General features: G+C 39.6%; 1 protein-coding gene across 2 annotated transcripts in view; it reads right to left on the reverse strand.

Annotated features, from left to right (window-relative positions):
* ATP2B1 (ATPase plasma membrane Ca2+ transporting 1) overlaps positions 1–11510 on the reverse strand; it is a 74287-nt gene extending 62777 nt beyond the window's left edge. Inside the window, exons 1-2 of one of the 2 annotated variants that reach the window (XM_083365243.1) lie at positions 11395–11510; positions 631–771 (exon numbers count right to left, since the gene is read on the reverse strand). The gene's annotated coding sequence lies outside the window, so the exon portion shown is untranslated. Of the gene's footprint in view, positions 1–630; positions 772–11394 lie in introns of those variants that run through there. The other variant, XM_083365244.1, reaches the window with a different exon arrangement.
* Between the last annotated feature and the right edge of the window lie 211 nt (positions 11511–11721).

Genomic DNA, 11721 nt, shown 5'->3' on the forward strand with positions numbered 1-11721 from the left:
TAGAAGATTTCCAGATGAGGATGAAAAAACACTTTTACTCTCATGTACAGATGATTCAACCCAAATCAAAACCACATCTAGTTTCTGTTAGCTATCCTTCAGAATTTAATTGAAAAAATGCCCAATTACTTTCCTGTTCTCAAGGTATGATTTTATTTTTGTTTATGACAGATGGTCCTTTGCACAAGCCCAGCTTCTTCTAAAATAACACCTACAGTATTTAATTCCTTCCTGTATAATTGTAACAATCTTACACAAAACATTCAGCTTTACTCATCTACCTGCTTGTGCACTGAATAACATTTTTTTTAAAAAAAGCTGATCTCACTTCTGACAAACCTAAATTTGACTTGACTGAGTTCATTTCCCCACATCTCTGTTAATGTGCATCATTACAGCACTATCTACCAATTTTTGTAAGTGATATTTGACATTTGCAATGTTCATACTGAACAGGCAATTAATCAAGTGGTCTATATACCCAATCCAAAATTCAACATGTCGTCTAAAGACTGAAGCTACTGTTCTGCCTCTATAATTGGCACAAGATATTAACAGTTCCAAAATAAGGAATTTCTTCTAATAATTTTATTTTTTCCACTGTCATCCATTTCTGAAGGCCTTACTTACCAGTCTCTTTGCCTCTTCAGGATATCAGTCTTAGATTCAAATGAATCAGCTTGTTCCGTTAGACTCAAAAGGCTATTGAGTCAAGCAATGGGTAGAGTGCAGATATTGTCAGTTTTCTAGCTTCATTGTTTATCTGAAAAGCTATCAGAAGAGGGAGAAAGATCAACTTATCTGCCAAGGTCACAAAAATGTTTTTCTTAATGCTTAAAGTTCTTCCCATCATCTTAGATCTGGGACTCTCATAAATCAGTTTTGCTTTTTAAAGCCACAAATAGCCTTTCTCAAGCACTGCTACAGCCTATTTGATTAGAAATCCTTGCTTAAAAAAATATTTGACTGAACTACTAAGTTGCACTAAACTGGAACTCTAAATCAGCTGAGTCCTCGGAAAGGAGGATTAAAAAGACGACATACAGGTAGCCCTCAATTTATAACAGGTCATTTAATGAACATTTGTAGTACTAATGGCCTCGGAAAGAATGCTCTATGGCCCATAAAGCACTTCCAGCCATTGTAAAATATTCTGCCAGCCTCCACAGGTTGCATAACCACATTTCAGGTGTTTGGCAATTTGTCTGGATTTTTTAAAAAATATTTATTTATTAAATGTATATGCTATCAATCTCACAATCATGATTGATTCCTGTTAGCAATCTTCTCTCGTGGTTTTCATAGAAAGTCCATGGGGAAGCCGAAAGGGAAGGTTGCAAGCAAAGGGCGTGTTGGGATTTGAGGTCCATTCTTCGGATGCACTGAGGGATTTCCCATTCATTCATTCATTCATTCATTCATTCATTCATTCATTTAAATTTCTATACCGCCCTATTCCCAAAGGACTCAGGGCGGTTTACAGGGCAGCATAAAATACAATATAAAAGATAATATAAATTAAAATAAATTCCTCCCTGCAGGAGAGGAAATCCTCCCAGGCACTGAAGGAATGGACCTCAAATTTGTCAAAAACATTAATGAATGCAATCAACTGCTCCCACAATTGTACTCCCTCCCAATTTGCCTGGGAGGTCTGTACCCTTCACCCGCCATTCCACTTAATGACACAACTGGGAGAGTCAGTATTGTAATCGCTTAATGTCCACTTTGCTCAACGACCAAGATTCAAGGCCCAATTGTGGTTGTAAGTGCAGGTATAGTCATAAATCTTACAAGAATACCTGCTTAACATATATTTATAGAATGCACTTACATTAATCTTTGCTGTTGTGTTTTGAGTCAACACTAGGTTCTGAACTCACTTCAAAAGTCATGCATTCTAGTGTGTACCACGTAGTGCTTCAACTATCTTGTAAAAACAGTTCAACCACTATGTCTCAATTACAGATAAATAACAAGAATTATTTAATTTTAAATGAAAATATTTAACATCAGATATGCTTTAGTAAAGTTCATTTTATTTTAAGTAGGCATCTGTACCTCAATGACATACCTAAATGCTCACATATAATGTGGCACACAAGAAAGTTAGCAAGAAACAATGAAGGCTACCATTCCACTCATTCTTGTTTTTCACATATAACTGGTGTTTCAAAACAAAACATGCATGCATGTCAATATAGGCATGTTCAGGCACTAGGCAATTTGGTGCTGCTGTTATTACCTAAGCTTCAACTCACCAGGGGAAACTGGAACTAATTGTACTAAAAAGGAAAGGGCCATGTGCATTGAAATTGCCAGCAGTATTAGGGACATTCTAAGCAGCCAATTTGCATCACAATTGACCATTGTAAGTAGCATGAAATATTAAGAGGTAATGATTTTTTTTCTTTCCTTCTCCTTTGCCATCTCCTTTCCTTTTTGCATCCTGTCTCTTTACATTGTAATCTTAAATGCAAGCATTGCCTTATTTTTATTATTTGGTAAGACTACTTCCATTATTCTGGGGATCTTTATATTTCATACTCAAAAGCAGCATATAAATATTTTAAATTATTAATAATAAGGTATGTAAGACAACCAGCTTGGTATAAAAGTTAAAAGCAACGAACTAGAAACTGCGAGACTAAATCCTAACCACAAAGCCAGATAGATAACTTTGGACTCGTCACGTTCTCACAGCCCTAGTAAAAAAACAGTGGCAAAAGACATGTCAAGAAAACTGCAAGGACCTCTGTAAGCAATCATTAGAAATTAAGACTAAATTGAAGGCACACACAAAAATAGGTGTCAAAGCAAATTATGCCCCAGAGAATGGTGATTCCAAGAATACTGTTTATACTTTTATTTGTAAACCAGACTGCACAGCCCTTTTAAAATAATCCAGTTGTGTCAAATACTACTACTACCAATCTCTATTTATTTATTTATAAATTTTATTGGCCACCCATCTTACCTCTGGGTGACTTACAATCATAAAAGATAAAAACTGTATAAACTGAAAATATAAATAGTATAAAATCCAGAATACCACAGCCCAATTAAAACATGGGAAGGGTGGGAACAGAATGGTGGTGGGGGGGAGAGAGGTGGGATCCACTGTTATTCAATCAACAACCTCCACTGTGATACTCCTCATTAGGGCACCAAGCTAACTGGCAGAGCCAGGTCTTTAGGCTGTTCTGGAAGGTCAGGAGGTTTGGGGCTGACCTCACACTGGGGGGAGGACTAAGCCAGGTGCAATGGAAGAGAAGGCCTGCTCCTAGATCCATCAGCTGGAATAATCAGGCTGACGGGGTCTGCAGCATGCCTCCTCTGCTGGCACTGGTGGTGCAGGTCAATCCCAGTGAGACGAGAGGGTCCCTCAGGTAGCCTGAACCCATTTTACTTTATTCTAAGTCTCCATTTCACAGAGATAGCCCTATTGGGAACATAGGATTCACTTGTTGAGTAAACCAGAAGAGAACAAGCTTTGTTACAAGCTCTGGAAGTTGAGGGATAATGAAAAATAGATTATGAAAAAGTCCTCATTCCTACAAAACAATAAGATAAGCAGTATATGAAAATAAATTGGGAGTTCCAACCTTGTAACCTATCAACTGTGACGTAAGATACAAATACCAGTACTGTAAGTGGCAATGTGTATCTGCATGTCCAGAAATGATCCTCAGAAATAAGAAAAGAATGAAAGAGCAGAACTATACGAAGACAAAGACATATGTCAGTAAGAGGGATCATTTGGGATTCTGAAATGAGAATATATACAGAGTTGAGAGAAACAACAGATTGCCAGTTGCAATCACACAGAACCACCTATGAAGGAGAATTAGAGGGGAAAATGGCACAGGCAATCTTGTTCAGAAGCAAAAACAATGTAATTCAGAATACAAAGAAAAGTAAGAATAGAAGGTTGACAAAAATCATCATGGAAAGGGGAATCTTTACTGGACAAGTAAATAAAATCCCTAATGCAATAGTTGCATTCACACATTCTAGTAAAGAATGTCTTCCTTGATTTAGACTTGGTAAATTTTGTGAATTCAACTAACTACAGTCAGTTTAATATAACATGTTTAAAGAAATTAGGGTCTGGTGTGAAATGTAAATATAAACAGGAAAGACAAAGAAGGTAAATGAGGAGTACAGAAAGACTTTTGATAGGCATTCAGCAAAGGGAGAAATGTTGTTATGTGCATAAGAAAGTTTATTAGGATGGATTCATATCAACTGTTAAAACTAAAATTATTGGTCTTAATGATGTCAGTTGTCTAACTTGACTCTGATGCACCAAGTATTTTAAAACTAGAGACAGATGACATTGTTTGTTATAATTTTGTCCCACTGCAATCAATAAAGTTTAGGTGGCTTAAAGGCTATAAAAATAAAAGTTAAAATATCCACAGTAATATTTTAAACCCATCAAAACAATCTTAACAATGACAATGACAACATCAGTCCTCACATAATAACACGACACAAAAACAACAGAAAACAGAATAGTTTTAAAAAAACAGAGAGCAAGAAGACATATGCTTCCCAAGAACGGGTATTTTGCTACTGGGACTATTTTAGTTCCTTAAATGTCTAAGTCAGAAACAGTTCAGTAAAAATTAACCCCTCATATGACATCTAATCAAATACTAAAAAAAGGTAAAGGTTCCCCCGCACATGTGTGCTAGTCGTTTCCGACTCTAGGGGCCGGTGCTCATCTCCGTTTCAAAGCCGAAGAGCCAGCGCTTGTCCAAGGACGTCTCCGTGGTCATGTGACCGGCATGACAAGACACCAAAGGCACATGGAATGCTGTTACCTTCCCACCGTAGTGGTCCCTATTTTTCTACTTGCATTTTTACGTGCTTATGAACTGCTAGGTTGGCAGAAGCTGGGACGAGTAACAGGCGCTGTTACGCGGCACTCGGGATTCAACCCGCCAAACTGCTGACCTTCTGATCGACAAGCTCAGCGTTCTAACCCACTGAGCCACCGCGTCCCTGAATCAAGTACTATAGCCCTATAATTTACTATTTACTTACTTTAAAAAAAACCTAAGCAGGAAGTGATGAATGACAGATTTATTTCATTATAAAACTATTCTGTGTACTCTTGAATTTAAAAAGAAGTGCCATTAACGTGTGCATAATCAAAACTACAACTATAGCATGAACAGCAACAAGAGGAATGGAGGAGGAATTGCATAGCATCATGGAAGACTAGGCCAAAGTTAACAATCGCATGTCTGACAATAAAGCCTTAATAAAAAACTTGCAGGCTCATTGTTCCCTGGTTCCCATAAATATTTATGTGCAATTAACACACACACAAAAAATCAGGGACGCGGTGGCTCAGTGGGTTAGGATGCTGAGCTTGTCGATCAGAAGGTTGGCAGTTTGGCAGGTCGAATCCCGAGTGCCGCGTAACAGAGTGAGCGCCTGTTACTCATCCCAGCTTCTGCCAACCTAGCAGTTCGAAAGCATGTAAAAATGCAAGTAGAAAAATAGGGACCGCTACGGTGGGAAGGTAACAGCGTTCCGTGCGCCTTTGGCGTCTAGTCATGCCGGCCACATGACCACGGAGACGTCCTCGGACAAGCGCTGGCTCTTTGGCTTTGAAACGGAGATGAGCACCGGCCCCTAGAGTGGGAAACGACTAGCACGCATGTGCAGGGGAACCTTTACCTTTACCTTAACACAAAAATAATATGGAATTTCTCTAACATGCCTGAGAGTCATATAAATAACTATAGATAAAATGTCCGGTGCAGGGAACAGCTGGTTTGGGATATGACTGTGCCCAAGATGAAACATGCATGCTTTGGGTATTTCAATCCAAGCACAGAATGGAACAAAATTATTTTGTTCTAGGAAGATACGGCTCCAAGCAAGGTATGGAAAAATGCCCCATGACATAAGGGGAGAAACTGGGAAGTTGGAGGAAAGGAATCAATGGGTTATGCTGCATTGAGACATTATCAGTGGGTGGAAGAGGGTTGTGCAGGGTAGTGGGATATTCTGTTTTGAGAGTTACTAAGAGGAGGGAAGTAGTAATAAACACTAAGCTTACCCTCTTCACCCAGGCTTCCCGAAGTACTTTTTTTTGGTACAAAACAAGGAACAACAAAAAAAGTTCTGGGTTTCAGTTCCTGATGAAAAAACACTTCAGCAGAATCTCCAGAATGTGATATCTTACTCTGCATCTGAAACATTTCCTCTTTTTGTACACAACTATACAATAAATGTTTTTGTAACTGAACAAAGGGCTCCTGTGGACACCAAAATTCCCAAGGACACTTTCTTTGATTTCCCACTAACCCATTCAGTTTCAGTTTTTATTTTGTGGCTAATCAAACCCTTAAGACCGTGGTGGTGAACCCGTGGCACGCAGAGCCCTCTCTGTGGGCATGCGCGCCGTTGTCCCAGTCCTATGCCTTTAGCCAAGTTTTATAAAATCTTTTCGCTTTAGGCCTACGCAGCCATGTGCAAAACAAAAAAAGGTTCAATCAATTTCAACTTCTCGTGGAAAAAAAAAGATCTCACAAAGATGGAATTGATTGAACTTTTTAATCCCACCCAGTCTGCCGTTACCACTGCAGCCACGCCCACCCAATGGGCCACACCCACCCGGCACCCGACGATACATGTGGGTTTTGGGTTGCAGTTTGGGCACTTGATCTCTAAAAGGTTCGCCATCACTGCCCTAAGACAATTACTTTGTGAAAAAGGCTTCCCTCTGGAAGCATTGTTCCCACTATTTGCTCTCAAAATCCCAAAATTACCATAAGACAAAGGCAGTTGTTAGCACTACGAAAAAAATTCAACAGTATTTTTAACACCATCAACTACATAAGTTGATTAATTCTAATGCACAAAATATGTAACAGTTCACCAAAGAAACCAAAATATTTTTGAAAAGGATTTGGCCCACAACCTACATAACACACTACATTTCATATTCACATAGCAAAGTGACAAATAAATTTTACTTAAAGTAAAAAATTATGACAAAAAATTGAAAATAATGAAAAATAAAGTGAAAATATACTCCCCGTGTCTGAACATATGAAAATAGACCTGTAATATATACTTTAATTAATATACAATTCATTTTGATTTTGTTTCCTAAGGTATGGAAGTCTCCAGGTGCAGTCCTTTATGCAATCTTCAAATGAAATATTGCCTATATCAAGTTCCACTACCAAACCAAAAATTTATTAAGTGAAAACCTGTAAATGGAAATATACATGTCAGACAATAGATATGCATGATTTACAAAAATAAAAATTTAAATAAATTTCAGTTAATTTTATAAAGAGCCTTGGTGGAGCAGTGGGCTAATGCCTCCTTAAGTAACACCAGCTGCCTGCAATTAGTGCAGGTTTGCATCCCACCAGGCTCAAGGTTGACTCAGCCTTCCATCCTTCTGAGGTAGGTAAAATGAGGACCCAGATTGTTGGGGGCAATTAAGCTGACTTTGTAATAATGCCGCTTGGGGTTTGTGTGAAAGCCCTAATAAGCAGGCATATACATAGAATGAAGGCTACTGCTAAGCTTGTAAGCCGCCCTGAGTCTTCGGAGAAGGGCGGGATATAAATGGAATTAAAATTAAATTAAAATTAAAATTGGTATCAATACAGTACAACTCAATAGTTCAAAATGAATGGTCATGCTCAAACACAAAAATGTGTAGATCAAACTGCGGGAATCATTTGTGAATTTACTATCCAATGATTCTAGCTATTCTAACCTCATATTTTGGTTATTTAATGTACTGCTTAGCCACTTTTCATTTTTAAAAATTTCTTCCAATAAGTTTAAACATAAAAGATGGAACTCTACAGAAATATAACAGTTCATGCATATATATTTTTTAAAGTAAATCAGTTAAGCAGTCCAGATTTAATAGTGAGGGGTGACATGATAGCAGTGTTCCAATATCTCAGGGGCTACCAAGCACCTGAAAGTAGGACAAGAAGCAACGGATAGAAACTAGTCAAGGAGAGAAGCAACCTAGAACTAAGGAGAAACTTCCTGACAGTTAGAACAATTAACCAGTGGAACAATCTGCCTCCAGAGGTGGTGAATGCTCCAACACTGGAGGTTTTTAAGAAGAGACTGGACAGCCATTTGCCTGAAATGGGATAAGGTTTCCTGCCTGAGCAGGGGGTTGGACTAGATGACCTCCAAGGTCCCTTCCAACTTATTTTTTATTATTATTATTATTATTATTATTATTATTATTATTATTATTATATATGTGCGTGTTGCTATAGACATGATAGGCATAATAGTGCAAACAATGTCTTAAGCCCTAGATAGAGTGAAACACTGATATTTTGGAGTAGAGTTACTTAAGGCAGGGTCTTCCATTAAAATGATTCTACATCAGGTCCTCTTGAATCTTTTTAACCTTTAATAGCAGACCAACAAGCAATCTTTCAAACTAGTGGTTTCGTACATCTGTAAGCAGTCCTTCAAATATTCTTGATCAAAATTATTTGAAGATTTAAAAAACTTGATGTAGCTTTTGAGTTGAACCTGTAAATGCATTTGCAACTAGTTAAAATAATACTTTCTCAATTTGACTATTTCATCACCTACAGACAACACAGAAACTTTAGGATCTGAACTTAAGTTTTTCAAGAAAACTGTAATATCGGCAAGTTTTATATCCTAAATGTATAATAACTTATACAAATCCTAGTTCTTTTTGTGAATTATGGGTCCTAGCAGACAAAGCACTACATAAATGTGTAATTACTCTGTATCAGCACCAAAAGCAAGACAACCCAGAAAATGTGCGCTTAGCACATTTTTATATATAGCATTATCTAGAGATAACTTTTAATACATAAAAATAGGAATCAGCTTTATGGATGGAGGTGTATAAACAAGGCCATATCTGCAAAATGAATTTTAAGTGTTGATATTGCAATATTGTTCCTTGCTAATCAGAGAATATCATCAGGGTTCACAAAATATTTCAATCTCCTTTATACCAGCTGAGATCCCTTTCATCTGTTTTATAGTACTATTCTCCATCCACCCTTCTTTTAGAAGTTATGAGTATCTCTCCTATATGATCATGAAAAGAATGACTGTAAAATAGGTTCCCAATCTTACAGTATTATTCCTTTAAAACATTTTGCCACTGCATTAAGACAGCAGTTTTCAGATGAATTCCTAATTAAGACGCATTTATTCACCTTTTATTTGCTACACTGTAAAGTCAAATATAGGGAATGTTATTTTTTTCTATTGTCTCTACAACAATCATTGATTTGATAGCAACACAAGCTTCTGGAATAAAATATATATGCACGTAAGTCACAATCTACACCAATGGTAATTTACTGAAATGTAATATATATATATATATTCTATTTCTTTCCCTTCATGATTATGCATGATTTTTTAATACAAACTTTATTAAAGAAACTATTTTCAATCTTTTTAAAAACAATTGTTCTTATAAAGCAGGAAGACACAATTATCATTTTGATTATAGAACTCAAAGACATATTCCTTTGTATGGTTTGCATGTTCAAATATACAAATAATATACTGGATCTGGAAGCTCACTATCAAGAATATCATTTTGGCTGTTTGACATTAAACTCTATCCTTTAACATATACATATTTTTTCATCTTCTATTGATAGCTATATTTATATTTATCTCACAGGAAAAATGTTTACATATACCGGTAATTATTTGTCTATGTTCAAGGCTAAAGATGATGAGAGCAAGATGTGGTTACCACTCAATTTCCTAAGGCTATGAAGTAGGCTCATGGAAAAGGTGAAATTTCCAGCAAGGATTTCCCAGTTCTTGTTATGTGGTGCTTTTTTACATGAATGTCTCAACATTGAATGCTTTACAGTATCTATTTGCATTGAAATTAGCAAAATTTACTAGTCTGCATATTAGCAAACACTTCATGCTTTTCATATATTTAAATTTATAGAACAAACATAGCAGCTTCACTACTGGGGGGACCGGGTGACCAGCAAAACAAAAGCAGCTATCACAGTTATTAGAATTGCACCTAAATACACAGGCCAAAAGAATAGGCATTTATTTCAATGTGGTACACCCTACTCTACTTTGTTGAATTGGGTCTTTTTCTACAACAGATGTGGTTACAATACATAGCAGCAATATATTATTACATAAGCCAACTTTTATTAGTTAGTTTTCACATGCGATGATGCTCTTCAGTATCTCAAGTTTCTCCTCTATTTGGGGTTTTTTTTATGTCAATGACTTAAAAGTACATATCAGTTGATGAATACACGAGGTAGTAGTCTTAGCCAGCAATCTTCCAAGTGCCTTTACTACTTGGATTATAGCTTCCCCTTTCCACTCCCCACCAAGCGAGGGTGAATTCATAAGCTCAGTACTGGTTGCAAGAAAGGGTCTTACAAAGCATGCCATAAAAACCAGAAAAGATCTACAGCACCCAAGGCTGTTTTCACCAGCTTCACCGGCTCAAGCTACAATTCAGGGATGGTTCCGAAATGTTTCTCTCATGGTCCAATTTTTTTTTTAAAAAAAAATCTCCTTTACCATGTATAAACAACATCGATGGTCGGAGTGTGGGCTGGAAAAAAACAGGAATACAACCACTCGTTTCATTTTCAGCAATATACCTATCAAAAGTCAACGATCTTAACAGGTAGGAAAGCAGAGAAGAAAAGCAGGCTGAAGTTCAGAACTAGCACAACGATCCCCTGCGAGACGAGGCTGAACAGCTGACTCCCCACCAAAAGGGAGCAGACAGACCGAAGCTTATCCGAGGCGGCAAAGCATCGGCTCGTTAACCCGACGGTGCGGACGCCGGGGCTGAAGGGTCCGGAGTGGAGGGGGGGGCGTCATTCCAAGAGCGTAACGCGGGCGGCGAAGCGAGTTGCGCGCCCTCGGATCTATTATCTCAAGGGGGGAAGAGAGCAGCAGATCACTCCTGGTCTAACCAGGTGGCGCGGAGATTCGAGGCCGGGCAGCCGTAACTGGCCGCCGGCCTCGCTCGGGGTGCCCTCAAGGTCACACGGCACTTCGCTCCGAGGCGGCCGGCGTGCCCACCGATGGGAAGGCGGCAGAGGAGGGCGCAAGTGGGCCCACCGCGCCGGCCAGGTCTCATCACCCCCCCCCACCTCCTTCCGGCTGGCCAATTCTCTCGCCCAACCGGCCTGTGCCGTTCAGCGGAACCCCGACACCTGCCCTCTCCAGTTGGAGGTGTCCTAGTCGGGGCACCCTCTCCTTCGCCTTTTCGGACCTGGTCTTTCCCTTCTTACCTAGGCTCCTTTATCGCCGCCCAGGTTCACACGCGACAAGACCCGCGGCTGCCGCCCTCGGCACCAAGAATGCCTGCTGCTCACCTACCGCGCAAGGTCCCCCAATCCAGCCCGGAAAGCGCAAGCTGCTGCCGCTGCCACCGCCACCGAGCCAGCCCGCGAGCAGGGAGGGGGAAAGGAGGCAGCAAGCGGCCGAGGCGGCGGCGGCGGCGGCGGCGGCAGCAGCAGCGGCGGCGGAGGAGGGAGCTCGCCCCGCCCTCGGCACTAACACCCTGGCAGCACCTCGCCCTCGTTAGTCGGCGGTAGGCAAGCACGCGTGCAAGCCGAGCAGCTGCGCCCGCCTTCCTCTCCAGGCCACTCTCCCAAGGAAGGAGCCGGCGGCTAAGTCGGGTCCCGCCCCAAGCCCCGTAAAGAG

This window comes from Vipera ursinii (assembly GCF_947247035.1).
Source record: "Vipera ursinii genome assembly, chromosome: 6".
Classification (NCBI taxonomy): Eukaryota; Metazoa; Chordata; class Lepidosauria; order Squamata; family Viperidae; genus Vipera; species Vipera ursinii.